Genomic DNA, 17647 nt, shown 5'->3' with positions numbered 1-17647 from the left:
TTGAATGCCAAGGGCAAAGCTAGATCATTCTTTGGAGAGGTTGCTTGGTTGGTTTGCCTTGTTTTGCTGAAAAGCAGAGCATCAGGATCTTGGTTCCCCCAACAAGGATCTAACCTGCTCTCCCTGAGAGGAAGCTCAGATTCTCAACTACTGGGCCCCCAGGGAGGTCCCTAGATCTTATTAATCAAACAGTTCTTTTGTCTATAGAACTAGGGCTTCTGCTGTGCCTTATTTCACTGGATTACCATATGACAACCTCCATTTTATGTCATGCAGTTCTTACAGAAGTTCTTTAAATTGTGCATTACTTATCCTTCTGTCTGATAGAACTGTCTGAGAACACATGCTCCCTTAAGTGGAAGGGTAAGTCAGTGACTTTTCATCTCATGTCAAGGCCAGCTACTTGCCAGGGCTGTAAACACACACACACACACACACACACACACACACACACAAAATCAAAACAAAAACAGCACTGTGCCCACGACACATGAATCATCTCCTAAAATGAGGTAGGTAAGGAAGCCGACTTGCTCCCTTGAAGGATTAGCCTTGGTTCTCTGCCCGCTCCCCTGATTGTCCAAGAGAATCAAGACAGGGAGAAACCCCTAGAACAGTGCTCTTAACCGCAACCTCCACACCATCTCCCTTTCAGCTCCCCTGCCCTACAATCATCAGCATAACCGAATTGCCGAGCAAAGCTTTTTACAATCCACAGCCGCGGCCCGCGCCCTCCTCCTCCGCCCCGTCCGGCTGCTGCGCTCGGCACTGGCTGTGCCTGCATTCCCCCAGCTCTGGTCTCTGGGGCGCTCCTCTCTGGGATGCATTTTGCAGCATAAGCTATTCTGCTCTGTGAAGCGAAGCCAAGAATTCAAGACAAGCCTGAAATTAGAGCTACCGCAGCACTGGGATTCAGAGAATCATAAAATCATAGAATTTTTTTTTTTAGTCGGAAGGGACCACTGAGATCTTTTCAACCTGCTGATTTTACAGGATGGGCAAGTGGAGGCCGGGATCCGAGAAGGAGAATGTGGAGGAGAGCTGAGAACCGGAAGCCCTGGGGGTGATGCTAAGTGCTTGACCAAGAAGTGGGTGACCGGGTGGGAAGACTGAGGGTAAACGTGATAAATCTTAGAGTTTTCTAGTCCACCCCTGAGTCTTTAGAACTAGAACCTCGGTCACTCTCTCTCTCAGCCAGTCACATACCACGTACCTTCTCAAATAAATGACATGGCCAAATGCTTTCATACTTTAGATCTGGGCAGAAAAGGGACATTTCCCTGAAGATCATAGCATATTAAGCTTCAGATCATTTATTCATATTTTCAATCAAAGCCAGAAAAGTAGTGAAAATGCTCTAGTGGGGAGGGTGCAGTCTTCTGCTGTGCAAAGACACTTTGTAAAAATCCAAGGCTCATCTGTACCATTTTTCTAGATTCCACATATATGTGTTAATATATGATATTTGTTTTTCTCTTTCTGACTTACTTCACTCTCTAAAACAATTATACACCAATAAAATTTTTAAAATCCAATTAGGAAATAAAAAAAAGTCCAAGGATCAATTTGTTTTTCTTGCAACAAGGGACTGAAGTCAATTTCAGGGAATGTGAATTAAGGTGAGAATGGCATCCTTTTCAGATGTTATCTCTTGCTAAGGGCTGACTTCTACAGAAATGTCTCATTCCCACCCAAGGATTTCATTCTGCTTGTCTTCCTGCCTATTGAAAGATCAAGTCCAAGCTTCCAGAGGCCATAGGATGCTAAGAACCCATAGGTAGATCCTTGAGTGGTTTGCAAACTTTTGTGTGTTTGCATATTTTTTTCAGAGTCCCTAGCTTTCAGCATTTTCTCAGAGGGGTGTGTGATGCTCAGAGTTATAAACCACGAACCTAGATTGTTAGGACTGAAAGAGCCTGGGCTCAACTTCCCTGTATTAGTTCGCTAGGGCTGCTATTTTGGGTTCTGGATCTAATTCCAATGTGTGGGAGAAGTCCCCCCTCCACATACTACCAAGCAATTCTGGGGACACCAACTGGGCATCCTAAAATTCATCTCAGTTCTGACCCTGTCTACCTGGAGATTCCATGGGTAAAGAGCTCAGTCCCACAAGCCTACCCTCCACTTCTTCTGATGCCAATTGCAAACTCAGGTTGCACGTGGGCTTCTGACTGAAAAGTGAAAGTGAAAGTCGCTCAGTCGTGTCTGACTCTTTGTGACCCTATGGACTATACAGTCCATGGAATTCTCCAGGCCAGAATACTGGAGTGGGTAGCTCTTCCCTTCTCCAGAGGAGCTTCCCAACCCAGGGATCAAACCCAGGTCTTCTGCATTGCAGGCAGATTCTTTACCAGCTGAGCCACCAGGGAAACCGGGGCTTCTGACTGACCGGCTACAAATCAGAGGATGCTCACTCCTTGGGTTCAATAATTTGTTAGAGCAGAACTCAGGAACCCATTTGCTCACTAGATTACCAGCTTGTTACAAAGGTGCATGGGGACCAGGATGACAGAGGGACCCCTTCTGCCTGAGGCCACGTGTCCAAGGTGCTTCTAAAGGCACAGCTCCTGGGTTCCCTCACTCCACAGGGAGGCAGCATATAGTGATGGAAAGAAAACTGGACCAGAAAATAAAGCATCTGCGTTCTGGATCCAAAACACACCTCTGTGATTGCACTTCCCGGAGATGGGATATTTGAAGTGAGAAGAAGCAGACGCTCAGGGAAGGATAAGCCAGTCTCTATCACCAGCCGGAGGTGGCGCATTCAGACCTCAGGCTTGATGACAGGGCCCTGATTTCAGGAACCGGTTCTCGCTTTTCTCAGGGTAAAGAGCTTTCGACTCCCGCTTGCGGACACCAACAAATGAGGCCAGTTGCAGCTGGCTGTGGATCACCTTTCGATAGCAGGTTGACAGGGAGAACGATGCGCTTGCTGGCGGCTGGTGAGTCTTCGGGGGGGCGTTTGTCATCGTCTTCGCGGTGAGTGTAAGAGGGGTTTCAGGCTCCCTGTGACTGGCAGGAGAGAGCAGCGGAGAGGGGTGAGTTCAAACCCGCTGACACTCCTCACGGGAAACTCTCAGCTTCCTCTGCCTCCTCTGCCTCTCAACAGAAACACATTTGGTGCAAGTTCAGAAGACTTTTAACGGTAACAATTGCATATTGCCAATTAGTGTTTTCTCTTTTTCCTGGAGGGTAGTCACCCTATGGGACACCTCTATATTCCAAGCCACATGATGGAGAAAGGGTAAGATGCCTTCTATATATAGAAGTAGACATTCATGCCTACACAGAGCAGTCGTTCCTGCCTTCATTTCTCTGCTGATATTTTCTCTGCTTGAGGTGGTCTCGAGCCTTTTGGAAGATTCATTTGGGCTATTTGGGAGGCAGTGAGCAGAAAAACATGCTCACTGCTGAGTCTCTGGTGAAGCTGCCCTTCTATTAGCGGGATGACCAGGTGAGAGGGCTGGCAGGGGTCTCAATTACTGGGAGATTTACCCTGAAGCACAGGCCATAACCCACTGACATGCACAGTCCTTGCATTTTTCAGAGGACGGGAATTGACGGCACATGCAGGGCGGTGCAGAACGCCCAAGGCAGGGACCCATCCCTGTAAAATTTCCACTTCCGAAGGTTTACCTGCTGGCAACCCCCCAGAGGTGGGATCCGGGGGCCCTTCTTGAAGTGGAGCCTCTTTCTTAGAGGGCCTGTTTCCCTGTGATGCTCAGAGGTGATGACGATACTATTTGCGAGTTGGGTACTAGGTCACGGCCCCCGCTTTTAGGCACCATTTCTGCCAGCTTCCTCTATGACTTGCTCTTTGGCAAGACCATAACTCAAGCATTTCATAATGTGCATCCCGTTGGATGTGACAGTACCCGCGTATAACTCAGGTACCATCGTATCCATACAATGCATTTTTAAAATAATAAAATTTAGAAAAAAGACCATTTGAAGTCATTTCAATGACCTCCACACTTTTCTTCCTGACTCTGTTTATGGGGTCACCATCCAAAATAGATTTTTTTTCCAAGTGAGATGGAAAGAAACTTTAAAAGCCATCAGTTAGAGATTCTGCACCATGGAAAGGAGAAAAAACACTGCGACAGCCTAGGAGAAAGAGCTTCTGGAAATGAAAGGGGGAAAAAAGTCATTCCAGGATCCATCTCCTGCCTCTGGCTCAGGACTCTCTTGGGTGGCTCTCAGCCCACAGTCCACAGTGCAAACCAGAGATATTTTATCCTGCAGAGGAGCAATGAGCATTGAAGCTGTTATGATTCCGTTAGCCCAGGAGTGAGATTGTGCCTATTGTATCTCTGCTGATAAAAGAGCAGGATACAAAATCCTTCTCCTGGTCATGCTTCCACCTCACCAAAAATATGGCGACTCCCGGAGAAGCATTCTGTGTTCTAAAAACCTAATGGACAGCTTCCCTGGTGGCCCAGTGGTATAAAGAATCTGCGTGCCAATGTAGGTGACTCGGGTTTGATCTCTGATCTGGGAAGATCCCACCTGTGATGGAACAACTAATCCAGTGCACCACAGCTATTTACCCATGCTGTGAAAAGAAGAGAAGTGAAAAGCAAAGGAGAAAAGGAAACATATTCCCATTTGAATGCAGAGTTCCAAAGAATAGCAAGGAGAGATAAGAAAGCCTTCCTCAGCCATCAATGCAAAGAAATGCAAAGGAAGAAAGGAAAGATATTCCCATTTGAATGCAGGGTTCCAAAGAAAAGCAAGGAGAGATAAGAAAGCCTTCCTCAGCAATCAATGCAAAGAAATAGAGGAAAACAACAGAATGGGAAAGACTAGAGATCTCTTCAAGAAGATTAGAGATACCAAGGGAACATTTCATGCAAAGATGGGCTCGATAAATGACAGAAATGGTATGAACCTAATAGAAGCAAAAGATATTAAGAAGAGGTGGCAAGAATACACAGAAGAACTGTACAAAAAAGACCTTCATGACCGAGATAATCATGATGGTGTGATCACTCACCTAGAGTCAGACATCCTGGATGTGAAGTCAAGTGGGCCTTAGGAAGCATCACTAAGAACAAAGCTAGTGGAGGTGATGGAATTCCAGTTGAGCTCTTTCAAATCCTGAAAGATGATGCTGTGAAAGTGCTGCACTCAATATGCCAGCAAATTTGGAAAACTCAATAGTGGCCACAGCTCTGGAAAAGGTCAGTTTTGATTCCAACCTCAAAGAAAGGCAATGCCAAAGAATGCTCAAACTACCGCACAGTTGCACTCATCTCACACGTTAGTAAAGTAATGCTCAAAATTCTCCAAGCCAGGCTTCAGCAATACATGAACCGTGAACTGCCAGATGTTCAAGCTGGTTTTAGAAAAGGCAGAGGAACAAGAGATCAAATTGCCAACATCTGCTGGATCATAGAAAAAGCAAGAGAGTTCCAGAAAAACATCTATTTCTGCTTTATTGACTATGCCAAAGTCTTTGACTGTGTGGATCACAATAAACTGTGGAAAATTCTGAAAGAGATGGGAATACCAGACCACCTGACCTGCCTCTTGAGAAACCTGTATGCAGGTCAGGAAGCAACAGTTTCCAGTTAGAACTGGACATGGAACAACAGACTGGTTCCAAATAGGAAAAGGAGTATGTCAAGGCTGTATATTGTCACCCTGCTTATTTAACTTCTATGCAGACTACATCATGAGAAACGCTGGGCTGGAAGAAACACAAGCTGGAATCATGATTGCCGGGAGAAATGTCAATAACCTCAGATAGGCAGATGACTGCACCCTTATGGCAGAAAGTGAAGAGGAACTAAAAAGCCTCTTGATGAAAGTGAAAGAGGAGAGTGAAAAAGTTGGCTTAAAGCTCAACATTCAGAAAACTAAGATCATGGCATCTGGTCCCATCACTTCATGGGAAATAGATGGGGAAACAGTGGAAACAGTGTCAGACTTTATTTTTTTGGGCTCCAAAGTCACTGCAGATGGTGACTGCAGCCATGAAATTAAAAGATGCTTACTCCTTGGAAGGAAAGTTATGACCAACCTAGATAGTATATTAAAAAGCAGATACATTACTTTGCCAACAAAGGTCCATCTAGTTAAGGCTATGGTTTTTCCAGTGGTCATGTATGGATGTGAGAGTTGGACTGTGAAGAAAGCTGAGTGCCGAAAAATTGATGCTTTTGAACTGTGGTGTTGGAGAAGACTCTTGAGAGTCCCTTGGGCTGCAAGGAGATCCAACCAGTCCATCCTAAAGGAGTTCAGTCCTGGGTGTTCATTGGAAGGACTGATGTTGAAGCTGAAACTCCAATACTTTGGCCACCTCATGCAAAGAGTTGACTCACTGGAAAAGACCCTGATGCTGGGAGGGATTGGGGGCAGGAGGTGAAGGGGACGACAGAGGATGAGATGGCTGGATGGCATCACTGACTCAATGGCCATGAGTTTGGGTGGACTCGGGGAGTTGGTGATGGACAGGGGGGCCTGGCGTGCTGCGATTCATGGGGTCGCAAAGAGTTGGACACGACTGAGCGAGTGAACTGAACTGAACTGAGAGCCTGGGAGCCACAACTACTGAGGCCCACGTGCCCTAGAGCCCATGCTCTGCAAGAAGAGAAGCCACCACAATGAGAGCTGCTGTACCACAACTAGAGAATCGCTCCTGCTCTTGACAACTAGAGAAGAGTCCAAATAGCAATGGAAAGCCAACACAGCTAAAAATAAACAAGTAACGTAATGACAAAATCCCCTCCCTCAAGCTCTGGAGACACTGGCTAAAGGTCCTTTATCTACTCTTCACTTTAATGAAAGAGCATTCAAGGACGAAGTCAAAAGACTTGTTCTGCCACCAATTCATTTCAGGAAGGTATTAAATAACTCGGTTTTAAAGGATTTTTTTTCATTGTAAAAATTCCATGAATTCCCCTCGCTGACTAGCATCCTCCAGCCCCACTTTTCCACTCAATTCCATTTGCCCCTTTTCCATTAAGTTGCCCAGGGACTGTGCCCTCCTCAGAGGCCCTTGGTTTGTCCTTTTTCCATGGGTCCTGCAGTGCATCTGTTCTACTGGATGATGAGCTTGCCAGTCATTGACACCTAACAGCTTTTCTGAACACGTCTTTGAGAGAAGGATTTCATGATTGATCCTCGGAGGATATGGTGTCAAAGTTTCCTGGACCAGCATCTTCCGTCCTGGTCTCCAAACCACAGCCACACTGTTTTCCATCTCAAGATGGAACTTCCCTCACTTACAAAAACTGATCGGAAGGACCCCCTTGGTGGCCCAGTGGTTAAGACTTCACCTTCCAATGCCAGGAGTGTAGCTTCGATCCCTGGTCAGAGAGCTAAGATCCCACATACCTTGATGCAAAAAGAAAAACAAAACACAAAATAGAAGCAATAATGTAAAAAATTAAATAAAAACTTAAAACATGGCCCACACAAAAAATAAATGGTGCATAAAAAAATAATACTGGTTGGAAAAGGACTTTGGAAGCAACCTGAGACCATAAGATAACACATCTCTTGGACAAAACTACCAATGAAGAAGGTTGAAAGCCACAACCATTTTTGAGGAGGGAAGGAAATCATGGAGAGACCTTGGCAAAATGTCTAGATCTAGGAATGAGATAGGGACACCAGATGGCACAGCGGCGGGTATGAAAATATTGAGGATTAAGTCTTTCCTGGGCTCTCACTTATCTCTTATGGATGAAGGTAAAACATGAGGGTGCCAAAGTGCAGAGATATTTCTAATCAATACCCTGTGATGATTTCTGAAAGAACAGGATGCTGCCATTGCCTTTCAGAACTGCTGCTTCCCTGTGTGTCTAGATGGCCACAGGGGGCCTTCTGGACCTCAACTCCAGTGACCTTTCACGAAACCTGGAACTTGCTGCTCTTGGGGTTCAGGGGTTGTCCTTGGGAAACACGGAATAATTGATTTTCACACTATGACTGTAAAACCAGGCTATATTCTTCTACAGAAAACCCTCACAGTATTCTGCTAAGTTGTGCCTACTTTTTACAAAGGAAGGCAGTTTGACTGGAGAAATCCTAGAGAATAGGTATTGGCAAACTTCTCCCGTAAAGGTCTAGATATTAAATAATTTAGGTGTTTGGGCCACCCCCTCTCTGTTGTAGCACAAAAGCGACCACAGATTACGTGGCAACAAATAAGCCTGACCATATTCCCATAAAGTTTTATTTATGGGCACTGGTAGTTGAAGGTCATAAACTTTCCATATGTCGTAATATGTTCTTTTGTTTTTTTAAAAAACATTTTAAAATATAAGGGACTTCCTTGGTGGTCTAGTGGTTAAGAATCCACTTGCTAATGCAAGGAACACTGGTTGATCTCTGGTCCGGGAAGATCCCATGTGCAGTGGGGCGGCTAAGCCCGTGTGCATGCGACTGCCAAGCCCACGCTCCAGAGCCCGTGCTCCGCAACAAGAGAAGCCGCTGCAGTGAGAAGGCCAAGCACCACAACGAGAGAAAGCCAACATGCAGCAATGAAGACCCCAAATTTAATTAATTAAAAATAAAAAACAAAAGAGTCATTCTTTGCCCACTGGCCATACAAAAATCAGGCAGCAGAGCAGGCTTAGCCAACAGGCCGACCGACGCTGGCTGTAGAAGAAAGCTATTTACTGCGGGCCTCTGTTTCTTTCTAGCACTGAGTAGGTACTGACACCAGCTCTCACCCTGACAGCCAAGGTAGGGTGTCTCTTCAAATCTGTGAGGCTAAATAAATGAGGGCAGGCCCCTCTTAGCATCTAGAATGCAGAGCGTGTACAACTGGTGTGATTTCACGTATCAGATGCCTGCACGGAAAACACTGTCATGCCATTAATAACCTTCGGAGGAACACCTTGAAACTTGACTCGCCGAGGACGTTGCAAATGGGCGCTAATGGCTTTTATTTCTCATTCTTGTCACCTCAGATCTAATCAGCTGTTTTGTCATTTTTAATTCCTATTTGGCAGGATTCTCCTACTGCCTCAGTACAGGCTCAGAGGAGAACTAGGCCCGCAGGCGTCTGGGAGCGGGGAGTAGGTGGGGGTGATGGAAGGCTGAGTAAATGAGGACCTTCAACCCTGGCTGATTCAGGAAGACCCAGGAAGGAACCAAAATTGCTGAATGACCCCCAATCCACCCTCTACCTCTCTTCTGGGTTTCACGCATCCTGACTTTGCTTTCTCTGGGGAAAAAGATGTTTCGCTCCTCAACGAGGAATGAGATTCAAGTCTTGTATCATTCTGGGTTGGCTAGGAAGAAGATGAAGGTCTGACTTAGAGGCTTCTTAAATGGGTGACATTTCATTACACAGAGCAGTTTAGCTCTGGTTTAGCTCCTCTACATAGGAATACTGAACCCCCCATCTGGCCCAAGCAACCAAAGGCCACCCTTGAGGTGAGCTTACCTCCCTTGGAAGGCAGTAAGGAATTATGAATAATGGAAAAGAATTGACTCCATAAAAATAAAATTACAATGAACTGTGTGATAATTAAAAATCAATAAATAAAACTCATAAAAGCTATTTTCTAGTGTTTACATGGTGCTAATTATCTTACCTATATTAGCGCATTTAACCTTTACTCTGACTCAAGAACATCATTGTGTTCATTTTATAAATCAGGGAAAAACTGTCAGAAGGCAAGTTGTTTCTTAAGGTCCACAGCTGCTAAGTAGCAGAGCAGTTTACCAATGCAGTTGTATCCTGCTTCAGAGTCTATAATCTTAATTACCTTCTTGGTACCTGTGCATCTTTGCTAAATCATTTTACCTCTCTGAGCCTCACTCCCCTCAGCTCGGAAATGAACTCAAGAGGATGAAATCTCTAACCTCCTACCTCAAAATTCTGACTATTATTCTCACCCCTCCACCTGCAGGAGGGAAAAAAGTAGACACATGAAGTCAGATGCTAACTTGGTGAAAAATAAAAAGTAAATTTCCAAGGTATATCTCTGAATCAGTACTTGTGTAGTATGATCTCCTGTGTGCTATACTTAGTTGCTCAGTTGCATCCTACTCTTACGACCCCGCGGACTGCAGCCTGCGAGGCTCCTCTGTCCACGGGGATTCTCCAGGTAAGAAAGAATACTGGAGTGGGTATCTTTCCAACCCAGGGATCAAACCCCAGCCTCCCACACTGCAAGTGGATTCTTTACTGACTGAACCACCAGAGAAGCCCACAAGCTACTACTGGTTTAGTCACTAAGTCATGTCCATCTCTTACGACCCCAAGGACTGTAGTCTGGCTGCTCTGGTCCAGGGGAATTCCCAGGCAGGAATACTGCAGTGGGTAGCCATTATACACATCTTCTCCCAGCAATCCCACTGCTGGGCATACACACCGAGGAAACCAGATCTGAAAGAGACACGTGCACCCCAATGTTCATCGCAGCACTGTTTATAATAGCCAGAACATGGAAGCAACCTAGATGCCCATCAGCAGACGAATGGATAAGGAAGCTGTGGTACATATACACAATGGAATATTACTCAGCCATTAAAAAGAATACATTTGAATCAGTTCTAATGAGATGGATGAAACTGGAGCCCATTATACAGAATGAAATAAGCTGGAAAGATAAACACCAATACAGTATACTAACGCATATATATGGAATTTAAAAAGATGATAATGATAACCCTATATGCAGGACAGAAAAAGAGACACAGATGTATAGAACAGACTTTTAGACTCTGTGGGAGAAGGCGAGGGTGGGATGATCTGAGAGAATAACATTGAAACATATATATTATCAAGGGTGAAACAGATCGCCAGCCCCGGTTGGATGCATGAGACAAGTGCTCAGGGCTGGTGCACTGGGAAGACCCCGAGGGATGGGACGGAGAGGGAGGCGGGAGGGGGGATCAGGATGGGGAACACATGTAAATCCATGGCTGATTCATGTCAATGTATGGCAAAAACCACTGCAATATTGTAAAGTAATTAGCCTCCAACCAATAAAAATAAATGAAAATAAAAAATAAATAAAAAAATTAAAAATAAAAATTTTTACTGGAGTATAGTTGCTTTACACTGCTGTGTTAGTTTTTACTGTACGGCAAAGTGAGTCAGCCACACATATACATATGCAGCCTCTTTTGGATTTCCTCCCCATTTAAGTCCCCACAGAGCACTGAATTTCCCATGCTATACTGTAAGTTCCCATTCGTTATCTATTTTATACACAGTGTCAACAGTATATATATGTCAATCCCAGTCTCCCAATTTATTCCATCTCCTCCTTTCTCCCTTGCTATCATTACTTTCGTTCTGTACGTCTGTGTTTCTGTTTATGCTTTGTAAAGAAGATCATCTATACCAAGTTTTTCAGATTCCACACGTGGTGGGTTAGTCGCTAAGTCGCGTTCAAGTCTTTGTGACCCCATGGTCTGTAGCCCCCCAGGCAGCTCTGTCCATGAGATGCTCCAGACGAGAACTAGAGTGGATTGCTATTTCCTTCTCCAGAGGATCTTCCTGACTCAGGGATTGAATCCACGTCTCCAGCATTGCAAGCAGATTCTTTACCGACTGAGCCACTGGGGAAGCCCACATATATGCATTCACATATAGTATTTGTTTTTCTATTTCTGCATATCTTGTTAATATAACACTGTGATGCAAGTAAGTAATAGTCCGGAAATAGTACCCACCCTCTGCTGGACTCAGTGAGGAAATGAAAAGGAGACCTGTTCTGATCTGACCTGCAAAAAAAAAAAACAAACATATAAACTATCTTGAAGGTATAAGATATGAATCAGAGCAAAGAACTTTCCATTCACAAAGTCACAATTCTGAATTATTTTTTAAAAAGCATTAGGCTTATCACAGTATATTTCCTAAGATGAACAAGACTTGCTAACAAGATCTTCCAGGGAGGATTGAAGCTCTAGGCACTTTGGAGGCTAGCAGAAACTCTGATTCCTTTAAACAAGGGGTATTACCGTTTAACTCTGAAACCCAAAGCAGCCAATTAACTAAAGCTCCCATTCCCGGAATGTTCCAGTATTGAGCATCAGAGACAGAGGGAAGGATCAGGGCCGGGATGAGAAAATTCAGGGCCTTCCCCTGAACGCTTCCTGACCAGAGATGGGAGCAATTTCCTTCCAGCCAATTAAACTCAGAAAACTAGGATCTATCACAGCAGGGAGATGGGGGAATTGGCTAACCTCCAACTTGTGATGCTAGCCAATCAGCTCGCAGGGAGAAACTGGCACTGACCTCCCAACAGGACACAAGCTGTGGCTTAAAAAAAAGAGAGTCAAGAGCAAATATGTGGTAGAAGGCAGATTTCCTTCTTTGTCTTACAGACTCTACCAAGTGACCTGCTCCAACTTCATTTGTATGCTTCATTTTGGTCTTTCAAATACTGATTTTTAAAATATTCTTCAAGAGAAAGCCACTTGGGGACCTTTAAGTTGGGGTCTTCAAATGGTGCATGCCCAGATGTGTTTATTGCAGGATGGAAAATATGGACTTTTCCCTCTCCTCTTTCCCCTCTACCTAAGTATCTCTTTATTCATTACTTTAATTACCTAATCGTAAATTTCTTCAGGGGGTTACTTAGAAAGAAAATTAGCATCAAAGCTTGGCAGTAAATTCAGGGTCTTTTGGAGACAGTCCAAGCTGTTTCACCTGTGATTAATTAGATGATTTTTTTCCCCCTTTAAGTGCCAGAAGGCTGTTGAGGTCTTTAAGCAGTTACATGACTGCTGGCATTGGTACAATTATGACTGATGCATGCGTCTGGAGTCTTTTGCAGCCCGGCTTTTGTTGATGGGGTGTGTGTGAGAGAGAGAGAGAGAGAGACAGACAGACAGAGACAGAGAGACAGAAGGACAGAGACTGACTTGGGAAGCACTAGGTTGGAAAACTCCAAAGGTTTCCAAAACCAGGGAGGTGCTTGTTTTTAACATGCTTGCGAGCACAAGTTTAGAAGCTCCAGGCCAGGATCTTTTATGAAACTGTCTCAGCAATTTCAGAAATGTTGCTTGAGCAGGCCTCTTCCTTACCATAAGCCACTGCAGTCTTCGTGGAGACTTTGCATAAGCTCTTTATGCCGTGCACCAAGGAATGCGTATTTTCAACAAGCCTTTTGCCATATATAAAGCAGAACAGTCACACCTGCCTTCGTATTTCACCCTGGTGAAATTCAACTGGAGAAGAATGTAGTCTCTTTGCAAAATTCATCCTGTATAAAATTACCTCCCCAAATTGACATAAAATCAACGTAACCTCTTAGTATATTTAGAAAAAAGTGAATCTTTCTCGGTCACCATGAACATGCTTCCAAGGATGCAACAGAGAAATAGAAGTTCAAAGATCGCTTGATTGAGAGTGCAAGATTGTCATTTTTTCTTTATACTCTGCATATGAGGGAGAGAAAGGATCCTTTAAAACATCTGATGCAAAGTAGCAGAAAGTTCAGTGTTGGCCAACTTTTGCTGGTGTCTATGTAATCTTACAGATGCCTCAGCACCTGAATTGAAGATCATCTGACATTTCCTCCACTGTCCCTAATGCCCGTGACAATGTTTACACAGTAAATTTAACACCTGCCAGTCACCTGCCCTCTGAGGACTAACAGGAATGTTGGCCACATGAATTGGTGGCAGAGATTTTCTGCCCAGAACAGGGGTAGGCCAACTCTTCGTAAAGAACCAACTCTTTATTTCAGGCATGCAGGACACAAGATCTCCAGCACAACTACTCGACCCCATGACTGTAGCAAGAAGGCCACTGAATCAAGAGATCAGCAAATGGACATGCTGAGTTCCAATAAAATGTATTTACTGCCCCTTGGCCTGGAATGCTGCTTCTCAGACTTTCACAGGCACATGGAACGCCTAGGAATCTTGGTAAACTGCAGGTTCTGGGACTTCCCTGGTGACCCAGTGGTTAAGAATCCACCTTACAATGCAGGAGATGTGAGTTTGATCCCCAGTTGGGGAACTAAGATCCCACATGCCATGGAGCAACTAATAAGCCCGCATACCATTAGAAAGTCCATGCACTGCAATAAAGATCCCACGTGATGCAACAAAGACCCGGAGTGCTGCAGCTAAGACCCAACGCAGCCAAATAAATAAATTTAAAAAAATTAAAATGCAGATTCTGATTCAGCCAGTCAGGAGTGTGCCTGGGATCTGCCTTCCTGACCCTCCAACCAGGTGGTGGTCTGAGGATCTCACTTCGAGCAGAGATCTTACAGTGTCTCCTTGGAACATGCCCTTCCTTTCTATGTCCAGGATATTTCCAAATATGCTGAGGCTCAGAGAAGAGAGCCGGGCTCTGGGTTCATTAGGAAGATGGCTATAGGACTAGTATTAGGTTTACATCCTTCAAATCCAGACGCTTCGAAGATGCCTCCAGCCCGTGGGAGAGCCCAGACCTTGTTTTACACCTTCCGGGCTGGTTGTTTAAGATCTCCTGCCCCTACATGGACAGATGGCTTGGCCTCAGTGCAACTGCATACAGCGCACGTCGGAGTCGTCTGAACCCAGCTACCAGCACCTTTCCAGACCCGCGTGGAGGGATCTAATGGCCACGCACAGGGCCCTCTGGCCCCTGCCTAATTGGCTGAGATGCAAAAGCTAATGTAGGTTGAGAGACCAATTAACTGAGCTTGTTTCTCCCTCCGCCGCATCTGCACATCAATTATGCTAAACAACACACTGTATTAAGATGTTTCCCTGTCACTAGCATTTGCTATGGGACTTTCAGAGCAGGGCAGAGAGAGACCGCCTCTCACAACCTGCCTGAGGGATTGTTCTCTCTGTCAGCACAGACGGCTGGCAACAGGGAGTCTAGGCTTCAAACTGGGAAACCCACGACGCAGGGACACATCTGACACTAACTGGTTACCTTTTCTGGGCCTCAGTCTCTATAGGTTATGGGGGCGAGGTTGGGCGAGGGATGCTGATAACCCTTGCATGTCACCTGCTGATTCCACTAAGAATCAGAAATCCCAAGGCTTCTGGATGCTCAAAGGATACTTTCCCTAAAACCTGAAAAAAAAAAAAATCCAAAACCAAACTGTTGGGAGGGGGAACATGGTTGTATTTTCTGCTATAGGTTGAGCCATTTGTTTGTTTTGCTTTCATATAGTTTTATTTTGCCAAATGCAGTTGGCGGACTGGGTTCCTGCATCTTCACCCACAGTGGGGGCATCTCCACCCTCCGTGTTTCTGGAATAAATTACTTGAGCTCTGTGCTTTGAAAGCAGTGTACTAAGTCCGTTACTAAGGAGCTCCTGAAGGGCTGCCTTGGCCGGGGAACCAGGGTTTCTCATTCTCTCAGAGACGACAGCTGGAGTTATATGCTTAGAGTTGGGAACTTCTTTCCAGAGTTTCATATGTTGCTTTGTCAAAGAAGACTAGGTTGTTGAGCTCGTTTCCAACTCTGCCTCTGGAACACTTCTTTTTAGGCTTGCCCCGGGATTTGTTCACTGGATCTTTGTCTTGCTTGGCTGACTTTCTGGCATCTTTCTTCTTCTTGTTCTCCTCAGGTGGCAGAATGAAGTTGGGAGGGCGGCTGCTACCGCTGTCGCCTCACTGAGATGTCAGACAGAAAAAAAGCTGTTTCTTTTAAAAGCGTATTTTTAATTTAACTGTACCAGGTCTTAGCTGCAGCATGTAAGATCTAGTTCCCTGACCAGGAATCGAACCCAGTTCCCTGGCATTGTGAGTGTGGAGCCTTAGCCACCGGACCCCCGGGGAAGTCCCTGGGTAGAGCTGCTTTTATGTTCCATTGGCCCCTCCTTTGAAGTTTCTCTCTGAGAATGTATTTCTTGATCTTTTACAACAACACTTTGGTTTCTAAGATGCCCAGTTCATTTTGAGGAAGCTTACCAACTTTAAGACACGATGCAGTCTACAGTTGAGTTGGGAAGGCTGGACTAATTCAACATCTACTCATTTACTCAATCATTCATTAAATATTTGTTGATTACCCAGTATACTTCAGGCAATCTGCTGGACTAGAAGCCTTTTTTTTAAACTCTAAGTTTATTTCTAGATAGACAGGTGAGTAATGAGTAATAGTAATTCTGGGTAAGATGTGCTATTTCATCTATGACAGTACAGATGCTAAAGGGGGCCTGATATGTATAAAAAACACAGAACAATAAAATTATGTCTGTGCATTAGAGCATTAAACTATAATGTTATCCTTAGAGTGTTATGCCCCCTTCCTCGTGATGCTTATTTCAAAAACCTGCCACTCTCCTTAACTTTTTGGAACTTTAAGAGAAAATGAGGCATAAGCTCCCTCAGTTTCCAGCATCCAGAAGCTATTTATATTTGCATGTATTCTCATATCCATATTTCTGGTCTTGCAGAAAGAGATGTCGTTTCTTGCATTAAGGCCATTCCCATCTTTAAGATCTAGGCCCCTGACTGGCTCTGCCAGCAGTCCCCACCTTTTTTTGCACCAGGGACCCGTTTTGTGGAAGACAATTTTCCATTGCCTGAGGGTGGGGGGTGGTTTGGGGGTGATTCACGTGCATTACATTTATTTCTATTACTCTTATTATTGTCTCAGATCATCACGCATTGGATCCCAGAGGTTAGGGGACCCCGATCTAGACCTTACTGCATCTCCCTCCCAAGTTGCCCATTTTGTCCCCACTGGTCCCTTCTGCACAGACCAAGTCTGTGGTCCCTCTTAGAAATAAAGTCCTCCCTTGACCCTATATTGTACTAGCTACTTAGCACTTAGGTTTGGAAGAGCAAATAGTTTTTTTTTTACCATGTGTGTCATCTACAGTCTAATTGGGAATGACTCTCCTTAACTCCCAAGTCTAGAATTCCTCCTTTGCTTGTTTTCTGTTATTTCTATTTTCTGCTCACTTGTTCTTCAAACATCTGAAGTCTATGTTTGACTTCATCTTTTCTGATCATGGCCTGATATTTTATTTTATTTTTTAATTAATTAATTACATTGGAGAATTTTTATTTTAATGGCTGTTCAATTCTATGACTTGTCTCATTTGCTTCTTCCTAGATCTCTTCTACTTCACTGACCAGCCTTCTCCTGTCATCTGTGGAGTCTTAATTCTCTGCAAGTGCCTTTTCATGTTGTTTTCTATGACTGCTTCTTCCTTGGATTCTTCTCATTTCACACCATCTCTGGGTGATAACTTCTTATCACCTGCTGTCACTTACCACCATGCTCTTGCTTTCAAAATGTATTCAAGTTAACTCTTCTCCTCTGAGAGCTAGTTCCACCTACCTGCTTCTTAGGCTTCTCAGCTTGTTCCAAAGTCATCAATTTCCCACCAAAATCTGCTATTCCTTCTGTGTTGAGGAATGGCAGAATTATAAAAAAACTTGGATGTTATCATATACTCTTATCTTTTTCTCACCCTGACACCCCATCAATCAATAAATCCTGCCAATTCTATTTCTGGAGCATCCATTAGGTCTGTCCTCTCTTCCCACTTATCTTGCCTTAATTCAGGTCTCATCTTTTATTTGGATAAAAGCAATTATACTGCTATCTGATGTCTTTGCCTTTGATAGGATCTCTGATTTTATACCCTTTCAGTCTATCCAACACACTGTGGCCAGGGTCACCTTTCTAAAATACAAATCTGGTTGAAGACAAAAGCACACAAGAAATATTCTGCAGTGAGCTATGACCTGTGATGCTTGT

The 17647-nt window shown here is 44.4% G+C and overlaps 1 pseudogene; it reads right to left on the bottom strand.

Moving 5' to 3' along the window:
* Positions 1–2771: 2771 nt before the first annotated feature.
* Positions 2772–16610, bottom strand: LOC133050540 (small ribosomal subunit protein eS25-like; annotated as a pseudogene).
* Positions 16611–17647: the final 1037 nt, after the last annotated feature.

This window comes from Dama dama, chromosome 32 (genome assembly GCF_033118175.1).
Source record: "Dama dama isolate Ldn47 chromosome 32, ASM3311817v1, whole genome shotgun sequence".
NCBI lineage: Eukaryota > Metazoa > Chordata > Mammalia > Artiodactyla > Cervidae > Dama > Dama dama.
This window is presented reverse-complemented; position numbering and strand designations above follow the sequence as displayed.